The 17,067-nt window shown below is 32.2% G+C and overlaps 1 protein-coding gene across 1 annotated transcript in view; it reads right to left on the reverse strand.

Moving 5' to 3' along the window:
* Window positions 1-16,628, reverse strand: part of LOC130441318 (phosphoinositide 3-kinase adapter protein 1) — a 111,620-nt gene extending 94,992 nt beyond the window's left edge. The window contains exon 1 of the mRNA XM_056774938.1: window positions 16,464-16,628. The gene's annotated coding sequence lies outside the window, so the exon portion shown is untranslated. The remainder of the gene's footprint in view (window positions 1-16,463) is intronic.
* Window positions 16,629-17,067: the final 439 nt, after the last annotated feature.

Genomic DNA, 17,067 nt, shown 5'->3' on the forward strand with positions numbered 1-17,067 from the left:
ATTTGCGTGTTCTCGAGCAAATTCCAAAGCAAATCAAATCTTGCTAATCGATGTTTTCTGGTAAGACGTGGACCTCTTGCTGGCACTCTGGCTCGTATACCTGCTTCTCTCAGCCTATTTTGAGCTGTTTGTAGACTTAATCGGACATTACGAGCAGCCAACAGATCTGTTTGCAGCCTTCGAGCGGTGGTATGCCTAATTCTTAACGTTAATTGAAATTAGTTACCCAAAAAGTTTTCGGTAACTTTGACAAAAGCCATACAAGGTTATCTTTCTTTTTCATTCGAATCAGTAATTAATTTTTTGATATAGGGTCCAAGAAATGCACCTTCGTTTATTTTAGCATCACTTAAAGAAGTTATAATAATTTGAAACCAGCTCCATCTTTGTCCACGGATTTCATAAAGTATTTGATTAGCCTTTTTGGGGTTGAATTTGATTCATTTCTCACATTTTTTTGCCCACGAACGTAAACAGTTCTTGATAGCCTTATTGGTCTCGTATCATGTTCATTTCTCCCTCGGCTTTTTCAAAAGCAGCAGCTCTAAAATCTGCACAGATCAACCATTGAACAACATCATCTAGCACTCACTGTAATTGCAGTATATTAAATAGTTCTTTTTAGGGAACAAATTAACTAATGAACTGTTTCAGTCTTGAACTTGAGCTTTTTCTTTTGGGCAAATCCGAATCTCTTGTGAGATCATTAAGCTCCAATTGGTTAATCAAATTCGGTGCTTGAGAACTGAGAGGAGCTGCAAAGTCCGTGCGTTTTTCCGGTTTCAGGACTGTTCGAACTTTCTTCAACACCATAAACTGAAGAATGCACAGGAACATAATTTTTTTTGTTACAGATGACACCTCCGCGTATTTTACCGAATGCTTCGATTTCCTGGAAAATCCTTTGGTATTGACCAAGCCAAAATAATAGTCGCTTATGTCATTGGTAGATAGACTAGACTAACCTGTGAAATTGCTGTGATATGAGATACAGCAAACATCAAATATAACGATTCACCTGTCAACTAACTTCCTAATATGAATTCGCGAAAATAATTGATGATAACTCTGAGCTGCTCACATAATTTACGAGAGAAGTAATAATTTTGTGTTTGAAAGTATTGAAACTATTTTAGACACGAATGACAAAAACTTATATTTTTCTGTTAACTTTTGAGGCACTACCAGTAAAATGCATAACAGATTTGGTTCGGGTAAATTCTAGATTCTAGATTCTAGATTCTAGATTCTAGATTCTAGATTCTAGATCAGCTATAAGAAAGAATCTTATCTTGAGAGAATAAAATATTAAACCTACATTGTTAAACTATGACAATCATGTGTGTTAAGAGACAGTTCCAACTTAATCACTAGCTAGTAATAGATAAAACTTAAAAATGTATCGATACGTCGAAAAACTTATTGAAATGGAAGGTTTGTTAATTATTCACCATAGATGCTACTTAATTTACTAAAAATTGTCTGAAAAGTGCTTCAAAAGTAGCTCATTACGTTAAATGTATATTTATCTTCATGTTTACCAATTACATCAATTGTATCTCAAACAAAAATGCAAAAATTATTATAATCTTTTAGTTTCATTTACAAAGATTATAGCCCACATAAAAAATATGTTGTTCAAAGCTATTATCTAATGTAACTACCTGAAATTTCAGTGTTGTTATACATCTTGCAGTTTAAATTATTGATTAAAGAACTAGCGCTGATCATAATATTGTCCTTCTAATGTGAAGATTAAAAATGCTAAAACTTTCATATATTTTTGTGTATAGAGATTGCATACGAATATAAAGTTGGAGTACTGATGTTTCTATACCCGATATGAAACATTCAGTTAAAAAATTTAGGACTTCAACAGCATATGTATGCATGGATAACTTTGAACGTTTTGGTTAAGGTTCATTAAATGCTTGACATCTTACAAAAGAAACAAAAAGCAGAATATGTAAAACAATCATTTGACATACACAGCAGAAACAAGACCCGATACAACTAATATATAAAGACTAGTAGAGACAACAGAGAAAGAAGTGAAAATATAAGAAATACGTGTAAGGTAGAAAATGTAATTGACTGGGTACTAAAAGTCGACCGGGAAAGAGATGGTGTGATAATCTGGATCCAGGAAGCTGGAACTGAAGAAGAAACAGATTGTAAGCCTACCATACGAGAAGGTAAAAGAAGAAGACATGTACCGTTGAGGTCGATGCCCATTTGTCATGGTTTTCTATTGTTGCGGTCTTCCTCTCTTAATTCTCGCTCGCTTATTGATCGTTACTTTCTTTCTTTCATTCTGTGAACATGCCCGTACCATACCAATTTTTTTCTTTCTATACATGTTATAACTATCTCTTGCACACCCATTACACTCATTTGTTCGTCAATTCTGTCATTAGTCTCTTTCCAATCTTCATGTCCTAGATGCCCTTCTTATTACATTCAACTCGGTATTTTTTATTTTCCTTTTCATTTGTTCTTTTATAAACTACGTCTTTGATCCATATATTAACGTACTTTTGATCATGGTGTCATATATTTTCATTTTCCTTTGTTTGTCTATCTCTGTACTCCATAGAATTCCATTAAGTGCCTTATGTCGGCGTCTGTACGCCATATTTTTTTCCGTATTTCTACAGGTGCCAGGTTGGAGTTTGACCACCAAGGACTCAACCGATGTACCCTTAGTCAAGCGAAATAATTATTTATATAAATATATAAGAACGGAAACGTGAACACGACTGAAAATTTCTAAAGAATTAAGGAGTAGGTGAAACAGGTTTGGATAAAAAGGAGCTTTTGCTGTAACATATGAAAAAAATATTTAAATATTACCATACAAGAATCAGTATTAGTTCTGCTTCCCAAATAAATAGAAAATACGAATTTATCCGGATATAAGTTTAGAAAATTTGCTTTAAAAGAAATTATTGAAGATAATCGGAAGTTAAAAATATGTAAGAAAATCTAACCAGCGAATATGAAGAATGATATCATCACAAATTTAACTGAATTTACTTTGATTATAAACTTTTTGAGAGTACATAGATAGAGGACGATTTAGCAACGAAATTGGGGCTTTAATGAATCATTCGATTGCAGTGAAAGGTAAATAACAAATTAATTTCTTCCAATATTCTAATGTTAGAATATATGAATCAGAAGTAACTACTACGATCCTTGGCTAGTTTCATTTTATCCAGAACAAGATCCGCGATCTCTCCACCAATGCAGAGATATTGTGTTTTGTAATATGGATCTGAATACCACATTTATCTTACTCTAAGTTTTCTCGCCATGTATTTAAGATGTTTGCACATATTGTGGAGTGTAAAATCAAGTATTACCTTTGAAACAACCTACAGTTTAACTCGAGATTCCTTGTTTTCTATTTTTCATAGTTATGTCATTGATTGTTTGAAAAAGTTGCGAATTGGGTGTACTAATTATTATTTTTTTAGAAAATTTTCAGATGTAAGTCAGTAGATATAATTGAGTATCAACTTAACACCACTAAAACAGTTCGTTATAAAATTAACTATCATGAATGAAACCTACATATAGCTCTCGGGCATAAGCGTGTAAAGGAATGTTAACTAAAACGAAAAGATCGACATCGAGACAGTTTTGTAAGATTGCCAGAAATATCTGTGAAAGAAGTAATATTAATAAAATATACACAAACTGAAAGCTTTAGTTCAAGGCGTGAAAATTGGGAAAAATTTTAATATTTTTCACATAATCGTTTAGTCTAGAATAACAAAAAAAAAGAATATAGACGCAAACATACAAAGCTGGGTCCAATGAATGAATATTTAAAAGAAAATGCATTTTGAATGATCGATATACATTTTTGTTACGATATAAATAGTATATTTCATTAAAAGTTTGGAAAAATCTATTTCTGGACGAGTAATGAACGATACATTTTATTATAATTATGGAAAAACATCGTGTAAGAATTAAATTTAGGCATTGTTTTATTTTCAGTCAGTTTAATTCATTTTAGTTTTAAATAATGTATTCCAAAAGAAATCCAGATATTCCTCAAAATATATTAGAGCTATCAACACAAGCCAGTTCTGATTGTTACCAGCAAAATCCAGGAAATATTAACGAGAATCAACTTTTCATGGAATGGCGAGGTATCAAAAAAGTTGATGATATTCTCTTATTTTATTTATTCGGTCGAAAAAGCCAAGAATATGAAATCTTGTAGGTTATGAAGTCGGTTCTCAACGCTAAAGAACTGTTTAGATATAATCAGTGATTTTTTAAGAGGTATAGGATTCGATTTTGAAAAAAATTGATAAAATCTTTATTGGAATCAATAGAACGAACAGTATAATTGAATGTTTGAAGATGATTTCATGTAAATATTGGCCGTGGCTTCGCTTTAGATAGCCCATGCCCAGTATTTCACGAATAAATGCTTCAATATTGGCTTCTGTTGCTGGTTTATCCCTGTAGACATTAGTCTTAACATGGCCATTGTGTGGCAGGAGGCACCGCCTTGCTGGAACCACATGTCAAGAATGTCCAATTCTTCCATTTTGGGCAAAAAAAATCGTCAATCATCACACGGTAGCGCTCGCCATTCACAGTAACGTTCCAGCAATCGTCGCTTTTGAAGAAATACGACCCAATGATGCTACAGGTCCATAATCCACACAGTGACTTTTTCGGATTGCATTGGAAGCTCTTGCAATGCTTCTAGCTAGTCTTCACTCTAGTGCGTCAATTTTGCTTGTTGACGTATACATTCAACGAGAAATGAGCTTCGTCTCTGAACACAATTTTTCGATAAAAAAGTGGATCTCCCTCCAACTTTGCCAACGCCTATTCATCAAATGTCAGACGTTGTGGGAGATCGTGTGGCTTCTATTCTTGCACCAGCTGTATCTTATGAGATTTTACACCTAAATTATTTGGCAAAATTTTCCACATAGTGGAGTAACAAAGGCCCAATTGCGGTGAATCGGTCATCAGTAACACTGGCCGATACAGCCGCAATATGTTCTTCGGTCCTCACTGTACGTTTGCGTTTAATGTCGAATAGTGTAAACTGGGTTTGAAATTTAGTCACCAGTTTCCGAATAGTTCCTTCAGTAGGCCCACCAAACTGCCCATAAATTGGAAGAAGTGCGCCATGCACTGTCTTAACCGAGCATGAATTTCAATAGTTAAATTCAATAATTTGCAAGCGTTGTTTGTTCGTTGATTCATGATTAAATTATAGACCAAACTGAAGAAGTTTGAAAGTGAGCAAAAATGATTTTAGTGTTTAAGATCTTTGGCGCAATATATCAAGTGCATAAGTTTTACCATCACCAAAGAGGGATGTAGATTCGAAACCTATGCACTTTACCGTCTACGGACTAAAAATATCAGCAGCAGAAGATTCTTTGTTGCATACCGAAACGTAGATGTTACGCTCAACATGTTACCATACCAACAGCACTGTTACAAAACTTGTTGCGTAATACCTGAAACTAAAAATCCCGAAGAATATGCCGGACATAGGCTTATGCTAAATTGGAGTTTCTAGAACCGTTGGAGATATTCATATTCATACTGTTTACACCACTACACACTCACAATTACACTGTCTAACGCGCGTTTCGATAACCAAGTTTTCGTCTTCAGAGACTGAAGGTATGTGTTGGTATAGTAGTGGTTTAAACAGTGTGTTCAGTATGAACATGAAAAAATGCTGAAGTTTCGATTTCAAAACAAACGATGTGTGTCAATTTATTCTGTAAACGAAATATTCGTCTTAGAAATCCGTAGCTAACTTCACATGGGTTAGAAAGTGTACTAAGAGAAAATTCGAGTAAAATATTTTTCCTGTACTTAATACCATCATTAAATATCTAATGGGACAGTCTGTATATTTTGTTTATTTGTAAAGTAAAAGCAGCATATTTCAAATGGACTACTAATTCGAGACAACGGTCTATTTTCGTCTGCGTATGATTAAACCTTATGGGATTCCGAAAATTTCTTAGAAAGCATTGATGTTCGTGATATATATTGCTGTGCACGTACGCGGTCTAATGTATAGGGACTAATTAATAGTTTATATGTGTACATATTTTAGTCTTTTTGAATATTACACCAAACCTATATACACTAAAATATTGGATTTTTTTTTTATTTTTCATTCTATCATTATGGATAAACTTCCGAAAAACGCCAAGAGGAATTGGAAGGTAAAGATTATAGGGAATGGTCACAATCGAATAAGTGATAAGTACTGAAAAGTGAATTAAAAATTCGTGTCTATTCGTGCCACGAAAAAGGAAAGAAAAATAGAAATACGATAGTAAACGCACCGGACCTAACCTAACCTAACCGAATCGATAGCATCGACGTATTTCCCGATCCCGAAAGAGCAATAAAAACAATAGAAATGAATGAAAAGTAATTTTATTCCACAAAAATTTAGTCAGTCTTCTCATCCTCTTCCGTTGGAGGTTCGATCATTCTTTCCAGGATACAAAAATTTTATATCTACAATAATTTCATCGAAAGGATCCACATTTTTTCGCCGGACATGCCGGCCAAGTTACTTCTGATTCCGATATTTTGGGTGTAGGCCCCTGTTTTAGGGTCAACAAAGTGCTTTTGATGGTTGACTGTAAAGTGTTGGGCGCCAAATATCCTTTCCAGCAGTCAGTAGATTAGGTTAGACGATTCCAATTACAAACGTTATTTCGGTGGCAACAGATGGAGCTCTTGCCATTATCAGGCGATAACGTGGGTTTATAAGCCATCTAAAAAGGATTATACTGCAATCCACTGTGTTATACACCTAGAACATCTAGTAGCGAAAAATTTGGGTGATAGATTACACCAACGATTGCTGTTAAATACCGAAGTACGCTGGTTGTCGAAAGGTTCATGTTTATCAAGATGTACTATACTTCTTTTCCTTACTCCAAATAAAATTTGTGAGAATTGATTGTTTCTGACAAACCAGAACGAACAGAATAAATGAAGTAATGGGACAAGCAAACAAAGTCAGCCGAATATCAGGGACATTATCTGAAATAATACCAGTATGAACAAAAGGGCAAAAGTTGAAATATACAAAACCTGCGTAAACCCATATCGACATATGCAATAGAAACAAGAGCAGACAACGAAATAACTAAAAACTAAATTAAAATACTCAGAAATATATAAACACTAAGATACAGAAAGATAAACACAGACATAAGAGACGAATGTGAGGTGGAAGAAATAATCAGATGGGGACGTAAACGTAGAAGAATTTGGAACGAACACGTGGACAGTATGACCAGAGAAAGACTCCAAAAAGATGGATGAATTCATGGATATCAACAACTCAAGGATCAAAAGCTGGAAACTACAGAAGAAGAAGAAGATTGGTTCCCGTGCTGTGAGTCACGGCAGATTTTAAAAACGTATAGTTGGATGGAGTCACTTTTTGGATTAGCCTACTTTGCTTTTTTGATATCCACTAACAGTACAATCAATTAAAATTTAATTGAAAATTTAGTTTAGGTCATTTTATTATCAACTAACTCTATCAAGCAACCAATTCTAACTGTTAATTTGTCGTTGAAAGTCAGTTTCTATAGATAGATCTAATTTACACTTTTTTCGAAATTTGGGAATAAGTAATAGCAAAAAAGTTTTGGAACCAATGGTATAGATGAATCTAATTATTGTATAATAATTATTTTTGGATTTCTTATAATATCTATATTAATCATTTCAAGTAAAAATCGTTTTCCAATAGAAACGAAAAAGTCATGAGAATGACGGCGCTAATTTAAATTGCTAATTAAGAGTTAGAAATTTTACTTCACATTATACTGTAAAAGTTAATTTGGCCAGGAGATTAATTCGAATTTGAACCACTTTTGAAACTGATGAATGCAGTGTCTCTTAACCACTGTTTTGTAAACACTATAAAAGTATCAACTAAACACCAAATAAACGTTATGCAGTTTGAATAAAATGAGTTTCGTTGTTACACAAGTAAATATTTGGAAACAACTTTCGTAAAGTTCAACGATCGATTCTAGTTTGAATGGCATATGTGCGATAAAAGGAAAACTTATATAATTTTCTAGCAATCAGAGTTGCTGTGTATTTTCTATCAAATTCTTTGAATCGGTATTTATCTACGTATAAGATTGAAGCTCCAGTCTGTATGTTTAGCAGAAACGGATGAGTCACAAAAACATATTTTACATCGAATAAATTTTTTGTGAATGCTTATAAATGGTGGAAAATAAAAATAAAACACGTTTCTGAATTGACAATTTGATTCAATAAATGTTAGTTCATATATTTGACAAATGATTTGACTAATTAACAAATAAATATTATCGTGAGATTATTATTTTATCTATTCCTTTTAATTGATAGTATCTATCAACCGAATTTGATATTTGTTGCTCTATACATTTAAACAAACTGATATGTCGAAAAAATTACATTATGGTAACTGGAAGAACTAATTAAATGTAAGTTTTATGCTGGAAAGAATCCGAAAAATCCGAAAACAAATAACGAAACTACTGATGAGAAATATCTGGCGACAAAGGTAGTAGATCTCACAATAATTCAATCAATCAATTACCTATTGTTTGAGGTTATTTTAAATTCAAAGATAGTTGGAAATGTTAACGAAAAAGACAATTAGCTAGTATAATGGGTTACAAACATTTAGAACTAGGTAAACTAGACAATTTGTTATATGCGGAAAACATAGTTTTAATTGCAAATTCAGAGAATATGATGATGATAAATATATGGAAAGAAAAATGGAAAATAGAAATGGAAAAATAGAAATGGAAATGAGAGTAGACAATAAGACAAAAATAATAACGAAAGAAACAAAGTTCAAAGATCAAAATAGTAAAGAAAAATTAAATTCAAAGAGTATCATGTTTTAGAAAGAGTATCAGCACATGACTATATCTAGGTACAATTATAACAGAAGACAAGAACAATGAGGTAGAATTTACAAATAGTGAATATAAAGGGCATAGTCAAAGCATAGACAAACAAACATATATTTAAATCAGAGAAAGAGAGAGCCAGAAACACAAACACATAAGGAAAATGAAGAAAATATCAATTGAAAACCAATTGAAAGTGTGGAGTTTTTTCCACTATATCATAAACATTTTATATAAAAAAATGCTTTTGTATTGTAACAGCATTATTTTCTAAATATTAAATGCTTCGCTTTTTCCAAAAGTTGAAGCTATTACGAAGCGATTTTTTTACTTTCAACTTCAGTCTCTGAAGACGATACTTTGGTTATCGAAACGCACATTACATTGGACAGTGTAATTGTGATTGTTGGTGAAGTGGCTACTTTATATCATCTTAAAAAATCATCGATAATTTTAGTAGTAACGAGATGTAATCTGAGAAAATTCACGAGAGTGTAGCTCGAGTGGTTTTATGGTGAATTATGATTGAAAAACAATAAATGATTAGTTTGTATTGCTCCACTGGTTTTCTTCACAACCATATAATGAATTTTTGCTGTTCACAGTATAACGAAAACTACTAACAATCGCATTTCTGCGTTTTCACATTCACATTCCTTTGGTGGTTATTATCTTAATACGTATTATTAGATTAAAGCACGTCATATCAAAAAACTTCTTTATCAATTTTTACACAAAGTTAAAAATTAATAAGTAAAAACAGTTTCTTTAGTTGAAAAACTTGAGCTATAATAAGAAGAATAGTTATTTATACAACAAGTGAGTAAAGTAATACTTTTTTTCACGAGTAAGACGATGTTACTTTACTCACAAGTTTCGTACAAAATGTTTTCTACGTCCGTAGACTTAAAAAAATTCGACAAACTTTTATCAATTTGTATTTTATAATAGTAATATTAAAAGTACAACTGTGAGCATTATTAATTCGAAGTGAAGAAGAAGTTGGTATTTGAATTGGCAACATTTAACGAGTTTAAAGATATAACATCGTCTATAGTTGTATTAGTACTTATTGAATTGTAGGTAGGATCGTCAACATTTACAATGTTGCTTGAAGTCGAACTAGATGTTCCCGTTAAAATTTTCACTGCGGAATCTTTTTAGTTTTTTATTGAGTCATCTACGTAACCCTCCGCATCTGTGTTGGATTTCCACCCATCGTGATTCTTTAGTTTATCACCACCGAAAACCGTCGAAATGTATGCCAAGTGTAGTTTTTTGAATTAGGTAAATTCAAACATGTTGCGATAAGCGAGTCAATTTTTGAAAAGTTATTGACACCTACAACTTGGGTTTTGCATTTTCCATTTTTATACTGCAAAAAGAAACGATCTCTTTTGACATTTGTGGGTCGTTGGAATTTATATTTTTTATAAATGTTCACAAAATTCAATCTATTGTCAGATATTTCACCAATAACAGTAAATCGACGTTGAACATGAGTTTTTGTATCAGGTACTGTGATAATCAAAACATTTCCGGTATTATTAATACTGTTTTATACAATTCCTTCCTTCGCAGAGCTCCTGCTATTCCGAATATTAATGCAACCTGAAAAATGTTACAAATACTATTCACTGCGGAATCTTTTTAGTTTTTTATTGAGTCATCTACGTAACCCTCCGCATCTGTGTTGGATTTCCACCCATCGTGATTCTTTAGTTTATCACCACCGAAAACCGTCGAAATGTATGCCAAGTGTAGTTTTTTGAATTAGGTAAATTCAAACATGTTGCGATAAGCGAGTCAATTTTTGAAAAGTTATTGACACCTACAACTTGGGTTTTGCATTTTCCATTTTTATACTGCAAAAAGAAACGATCTCTTTTGACATTTGTGGGTCGTTGGAATTTATATTTTTTATAAATGTTCACAAAATTCAATCTATTGTCAGATATTTCACCAATAACAGTAAATCGACGTTGAACATGAGTTTTTGTATCAGGTACTGTGATAATCAAAACATTTCCGGTATTATTAATACTGTTTTATACAATTCCTTCCTTCGCAGAGCTCCTGCTATTCCGAATATTAATGCAACCTGAAAAATGTTACAAATACTATTTACTGCGGAATCTTTTTAGTTTTTTATTGAGTCATCTACGTAACCCTCCGCATCTGTGTTGGATTTCCACCCATCGTGATTCTTTAGTTTATCACCACCGAAAACCGTCGAAATGTATGCCAAGTGTAGTTTTTTGAATTAGGTAAATTCAAACATGTTGCGATAAGCGAGGGAATTTTTGAAAAGTTATTGACACCTACAACTTGGGTTTTGAATTTTCCATTTTTATACTGCAAAAATAAATGATCTCTTTTGACATTTGTGGGTCGTTGGAATTTATATTTTTTATAAATGTTCACAAAATTCAATCTATTGTCAGATATTTCACCAATAACAGTAAATCGACGTTGAACATGAGTTTTTGTATCAGGTACTGTGATAATCAAAACATTTCCGGTATTATTAATACCGTTTTATACAATTTCTTCCTCCGCAGAGCTCCTGCTATTCCGAATATTAATGCAACCTGAAAAATGTTACAAATACTATTCACTGCGGAATCTTTTTAGTTTTTTATTGAGTCATCTACGTAACCCTCCGCATCTGTGTTGGATTTCCACCCATCGTGATTCTTTAGTTTATCACCACCGAAAACCGTCGAAATGTATGCCAAGTGTAGTTTTTTGAATTAGGTAAATTCAAACATGTTGCGATAAGCGAGTCAATTTTTGAAAAGTTATTGACACCTACAACTTGGGTTTTGCATTTTCCATTTTTATACTGCAAAAAGAAACGATCTGTTTTGACATTTGTGGGTCGTTGGAATTTATATTTTTTATAAATGTTCACAAAATTCAATCTATTGTCAGATATTTCACCAATAACAGTAAATCGACGTTGAACATGAGTTTTTGTATCAGGTACTGTGATAATCAAAACATTTCCGGTATTATTAATACCGTTTTATACAATTTCTTCCTCCGCAGAGCTCCTGCTATTCCGAATATTAATGCAACCTGAAAAATGTTACAAATACTATTCACTGCGGAATCTTTTTAGTTTTTTATTGAGTCATCTACGTAACCCTCCGCATCTGTGTTGGATTTCCACCCATCGTGATTCTTTAGTTTATCACCACCGAAAACCGTCGAAATGTATGCCAAGTGTAGTTTTTTGAATTAGGTAAATTCAAACATGTTGCGATAAGCGAGTCAATTTTTGAAAAGTTATTGACACCTACAACTTGGGTTTTGCATTTTCCATTTTTATACTGCAAAAAGAAATGATCTCTTTTGACATTTGTGGGTCGTTGGAATTTATATTTTTTATAAATGTTCACAAAATTCAATCTATTGTCAGATATTTCACCAATAACAGTAAATCGACGTTGAACATGAGTTTTTGTATCAGGTACTGTGATAATCAAAACATTTCCGGTATTATTAATACCGTTTTATACAATTTCTTCCTCCGCAGAGCTCCTGCTATTCCGAATATTAATGCAACCTGAAAAATGTTACAAATACTATTCACTGCGGAATCTTTTTAGTTTCTAATTGAGTCATCTACGTAACCCTCCGCATCTGTGTTGGATTTCCACCCATCGTGATTCTTTAGTTTATCACCACCGAAAACCGTCGAAATGTATGCCAAGTGTAGTTTTTTGAATTAGGTAAATTCAAACATGTTGCGATAAGCGAGGGAATTTTTGAAAAGTTATTGACACCTACAACTTGGGTTTTGAATTTTCCATTTTTATACTGCAAAAATAAATGATCTCTTTTGACATTTGTGGGTCGTTGGAATTTATATTTTTTATAAATGTTCACAAAATTCAATCTATTGTCAGATATTTCACCAATAACAGTAAATCGACGTTGAACATGAGTTTTTGTATCAGGTACTGTGATAATCAAAACATTTCCGGTATTATTAATACCGTTTTATACAATTTCTTCCTCCGCAGAGCTCCTGCTATTCCGAATATTAATGCAACCTGAAAAATGTTACAAATACTATTCACTGCGGAATCTTTTTAGTTTTTTATTGAGTCATCTACGTAACCCTCCGCATCTGTGTTGGATTTCCACCCATCGTGATTCTTTAGTTTATCACCACCGAAAACCGTCGAAATGTATGCCAAGTGTAGTTTTTTGAATTAGGTAAATTCAAACATGTTGCGATAAGCGAGTCAATTTTTGAAAAGTTATTGACACCTACAACTTGGGTTTTGCATTTTCCATTTTTATACTGCAAAAAGAAACGATCTGTTTTGACATTTGTGGGTCGTTGGAATTTATATTTTTTATAAATGTTCACAAAATTCAATCTATTGTCAGATATTTCACCAATAACAGTAAATCGACGTTGAACATGAGTTTTTGTATCAGGTACTGTGATAATCAAAACATTTCCGGTATTATTAATACCGTTTTATACAATTTCTTCCTCCGCAGAGCTCCTGCTATTCCGAATATTAATGCAACCTGAAAAATGTTACAAATACTATTCACTGCGGAATCTTTTTAGTTTTTTATTGAGTCATCTACGTAACCCTCCGCATCTGTGTTGGATTTCCACCCATCGTGATTCTTTAGTTTATCACCACCGAAAACCGTCGAAATGTATGCCAAGTGTAGTTTTTTGAATTAGGTAAATTCAAACATGTTGCGATAAGCGAGTCAATTTTTGAAAAGTTATTGACACCTACAACTTGGGTTTTGCATTTTCCATTTTTATACTGCAAAAAGAAATTATCTCTTTTGACATTTGTGGGTCGTTGGAATTTATGTTTTTTATAAATGTTCACAAAATTCAATCTATTCATATATTTCACCAATAACAGTAAATCGACGTTGAACATGAGTTTTTGTATCAGGTACTGTGATAATCAAAACATTTGCGGTATTATTAATACTGTTTTATACAATTCCTTCCTTCGCAAAGCTCCTGCGATTCCGAATATTAATGCAACCTGAAAAATGTTACAAATATCTAAGCATACATTAAAATTTGTTGCTGTCATACCTTAAGCATGAGATAATGATTGTCTGGAGCTTGCAACAGAAACTAAATTTCTTCACGGGTAAATATTTCAGATTTTTTGGGTCTATAGCCAATTGATTTATTTTTCAAATATTCAATGAGTTTCGAGTATTTACTGATGTCTATGTCGTTATTTATCATTAGTAGGATGCCTGAATAAGTCGACCAAAGTGTTGAAGACTTCCACATTTTGGATTTAGTTCCAAAGTAAGCTATTAACACTCTTTCTGTAAAGCTGTTTATGCTTTTTTTAGTACGCCAATCCATAAAAGAATTAATTATATTCCTTTATCATATTCATAGTCGCTGCAGTTGCCGATACAACCACATCTTCTGGTGTGCAGCTTAAACTTTCTTTACTATTATTCTATTATTCTGCATCACTAATAATGCTACACTCATTTTAATTAGACACAAAACAGATTCTCTTAAACGAAAAAAAGAAAGCCTATTGTTTTTATAAAACAGTTTCTTAATTGCGTTAAAAAATGACACATTACGGCACTTTTTTTAACGCAAAAACGCTTTTTTACCGATTCAGAAATTACATTCTTTATGAATGCAAATGAATGAAAAAAATGATAATGATAATTAGCCATAGAAGATTTGCAGGAAAATAATGAAGGTGAGTTAACAAATAAAGTCCAAGTAGATAAAAAAAGCCCTGGATAAAAATGAAATTATATTGAATAATGGAAAAATGAGAGGAAAATGATTCGACACCTAAAATAGTACTAGAAGAAGTTAGTAATGACAATAAGGAATAGAAAAATGATTAATAACACTGGTAAACACTATTTGATGTACCCTCATTCAACAAAAATTATTACTTCGTTTCAGTGATATCCAGTTTATTTGTGACAGCTACAAATTCTTTTTACTCATTTACTTGTTTTTGTTTAAACAACTTTATTTAGGAGACTGTATAAGGATTGCATTCAACCAAGTTACGTTTGTTACATTGTAAATATGTTTTTTAGTAACCCGGGCAGTTTTTGTTATGTTTGTGAAGAATTAACTCCTACATCTCAGCGTCAAACATTTACGTTATCAATTGAAAAATGCCATAAAGTACAGTGAACAAAATATTTCATGTTTCATTTGCGAATGGGGCAGGCGACACAGAAAAAGTCACTACACAAAAAAATGATGGTCCAAGATCCTTTAGTGAACTCTGACAACATATTTGGCCTGATGAAAAAAAATTTTTTTTTAACTAAAGATGGTAGTGGATTTTTATACCTGAAAGAAAAATTTGGAGGGAAGCTGAATGGTCTGGAAAAAGTCGCCTGGAAATATTCTATGAATGTTGTTCAAAATTTCCTAGTAAACCATAAAGCGTAAAATTACGAGACTCAATCAATGAGCTTCTAATTTATATTGTAAATTTCTTATTTCTTAGACCTTTTGATATGTTTTTGTTTCTAAATCTTTTTGATTTTAGGTCTCTTCTGTTTCAAAATTAGTTTTTTTTTAATAATTTTTGAAAGATAGAGAAAATTGACGATTCTACTTTTCTTTAAGTCTTTATCAAAATATAAAATATATGAAAAACTAATTTTGAAATAGAAAAGACCTAAAATCAAAAAGATTTAGAAACATTCATATTATATATATGTATAACTAGCTCATTTAAATATATTGTGATAATCCGGTGTAATTGCAATATGTTTCCTCTTTTTTTGTCCAATGTTTCTTTATTTTTTAATTGGAATTTTTTATTCAAAGACACATCACTTTATATATGCTGATTTGGAATGAAATATTTCGTAAATACTTCAAAATTTTATCATCATCATATAATTTCAGTTCATTAATAATTGTTTTCAGTAGATTGATAAAGTTTTGAAAGAATTTTAATTTAAAAAAACGTATTTGCATGAATTTTTAAAAAATTGTGATTGTATCTTTATTTATTTTTCTTTTAAATGAATCGTTAATTTAGACAGCTACAACTTCCTACTCCCAAGATCTCAATCAAGAATCGTAATTTATTTTCCAAATTTATTTAGAAATTGGTTTAGGTGGCGAAAGAAGCCTCATTTCAATTTCCGGTAAGTGTTCCTAATAGCTGAAATTCGTTGTATAGACGCATCTTACACCTACTGTGCCATTTAAAAAAAAAAACAAAATTGAAAACGGAAGCTGTTTAGACTGAATAACCGAACGGAAAAAAATTCAATAAGACTCTGATGAATTCCCAGAGAATCAGATTCAAAAGGTTATCAATTATCTACTTTAACATAAAAAAAGTTCTATTAAAGACCCGCCGGAAGTTTTAATATACGATAAACTAGTCGTCAACGTCTTGCGCGAATTGAAGATAAATATTTGATACAAATAAAAATAATCACAAGATTGAAAAATGAAAAAGAAAACAACTAATATCGACTTACCTTCAAATTTCCATACACTACCCGCCAATTATGGTATAAACACAAAATAATGTAAATAGATTTTAAAGTAACGAATGACGTTTCTCGATTGCTCAGTAGGTTCTGACTGCGCGTTGCGCGTAAATAAATACTAAGTGAAGCCTCCTTTAATCTCCAGACAGCTCTAGCGGGAAGCGGGGCACGCGCGAGTGAAGTCTCATGAATGTGTTTTTGGGACTCGAAGTGTGGGTGGGAGGGAGTAGGCTACATATGTAAAAAATACAGACGTTTCATTGAAGGGAAACGTCCCTGTGCAGGGTCGTTGTCATTGGTGGGGTTGTAAAGAAGAAAATAACACATATATAAGGGTGACAGAAATAAAATTATGAATGTAGCCTGTTGGGTTATCATCCAATAATATGTCAGTACATAATTTATACAACGAAGTAATTTTTCGTTTTGTTACATATGAAACTACTTGATAAAAAATTGTCGTAAACCGATTTCTAATTACACCCCAGTTTAGTGTATGATGTGGATTTGAGGAATGAATAATAGCTACATAAATTTGAATCACTCCTTTATCCCTCAAAAAGTTTACAAAAACGCCCAAAAACAAAACTAC

This window comes from Diorhabda sublineata, chromosome 3 (genome assembly GCF_026230105.1).
Source record: "Diorhabda sublineata isolate icDioSubl1.1 chromosome 3, icDioSubl1.1, whole genome shotgun sequence".
Lineage (NCBI taxonomy): Eukaryota > Metazoa > Arthropoda > Insecta > Coleoptera > Chrysomelidae > Diorhabda > Diorhabda sublineata.